A 1,876-nucleotide genomic window follows, 5' to 3' on the forward strand; every position below is an offset into this window, starting at 1 on the left:
CGTATGTTTATTGTGGGACTGGTCACAATAGCAAAGACTTGGAACCAACCCAAATGCCCATCGATGATAGACTGGATAAAGAAAATGTGGTACATGGATACCATGGAATACTATGCAGCCATGAAAAAGGATGAGTTCATGTCCTTTGCAGGGACATGGATGAAGGTGGAAACCATCATTCTCAGCAAACTCACACAGGAACAGAAAACCAAACACCGCATGTTCTCACTCATAAGTGGGAGTTGAACAATGAGAACACATGGACACAGGGAGGGGAACATCACACAGTGGGGCCTGTCAGGGGCTGGGTACTAGGGGAGGGAGAACATTAAGACACATACCTAATGCATGTGGGGCTTAAAACCCAGACTTGGAACCAACCCAAATGTCCATCGATGATAGACTGGATGAAGAAAATGTGGCACACAGACACCATGGAATACTATGCAGCCATGAAAAAGGATGAGTTGATGTCCTTTGCTGGGACATGGATGAAGCTGGAAACCATTATTCTCAGCAAACTCACTAAGGACAGAAAACCAAACACCGCATGTTCTCACTCATAGGTGGGAGTTGAACAACGAGAACACATGGACACAGGGAGGGGAACATGACACAGTGGGGCCTGTCGGCGGGTGGGGACTAGGGGAGGGAGAGCCTTAGGACACATACCTAATGCATGTGGGGCTTAAAACCTAGACTTGGAAACAACCCAAATGTCCATGGATGATAGACTGGATAAAGAAAATGTGGTATATGGATACCATGGAATACTACGCAGCCATGAAAAAGGATGAGTTCATGTCCTTTGCAGGGACATGGATGAAGCTGGAAACCATCATTCTCGGCAAACTCACACAGGAACAGAAAACCAAACACCGCATGTTCTCACTCGGCCCTGTTGAGCTTTGGATTAGGCCATGAGACATGCATTTATCTCAGGGAACAGAGGGATGCAATGCGTTCTTGAGTTCTGTCTTGTCTCTTGTCCAAGAGGAATTTCCTTGTGGACAGATTGTGGGGTTGGAAGCCTGTAGCTCTTTCCTCCTAGTAGCTATATCTTGTTTTTTTAGGAGTGAAAAGGGGAGCGGGTTGGCCTGAGATAGTTCCCAGCTTGAATTTTTCCCTTTGACTTAGTGATTTGGGAGTCGTCCCAAGATGGATGTATTTATTATTTTCTCCCAAGTCGTGCCCTGTATCGGTCAATGCTGGAATTCAGGTTCGCGGCTGGATTCGAAGACGGAGAAATGAGTAAGTGGGGGAGTGATTGAGTGACATCGGGGACCAGTTGGGGTGGGAGGTGAAGGGGCTTTGCAGAGCCTGGCCTTCAATCTCTCCCTTCCCTTCCCTTTAACCCCCCACCTCCACCCCAGCCTGCATAACGTTATTTTCTTCTTCTAACGTAAGGTGCGTTTCTCTCTTTGGGGTTCATGTCTTCTCAGGTTTTGATGTATGTACGTTCTCTCCATATTGCCGCCTTTGTTCACCTCTAAACAGTTTATTGTGTTCGCTGTAAGGTGCTTTGGCGTTTCGTTTTAGTTTTTTCAAGTTGGATTCTCCCTTTCCCTCCCCCCGGGGATGGGCGGTTCACAGTATCTGTAGCCGACGGGCCCCATCTGTCTTCCTGTCCTGTGTTTTTCAACGGTGGTCCATTATGCAAATGATCCTGGTCAGAGACGGAATAATATCACATAAGGGAGAATTACAAAGCTATACATACGAGAAGGCTTTTCTTTTTTTTTTGAAACACAGTAATGCTGTGTTAGACACAGAATCAACCTCCCTTTATTCATTTTTTCCTGGTATGTTATTCGTTTCTTTTTTATTTTATTTTATTTTATTTTATTTTATTTATTTTATTTTATTTTATTTTATT

The sequence above is a fragment of the Theropithecus gelada genome, chromosome X (genome assembly GCF_003255815.1).
Source record: "Theropithecus gelada isolate Dixy chromosome X, Tgel_1.0, whole genome shotgun sequence".
In the NCBI taxonomy this organism is placed as follows: domain Eukaryota; kingdom Metazoa; phylum Chordata; class Mammalia; order Primates; family Cercopithecidae; genus Theropithecus; species Theropithecus gelada.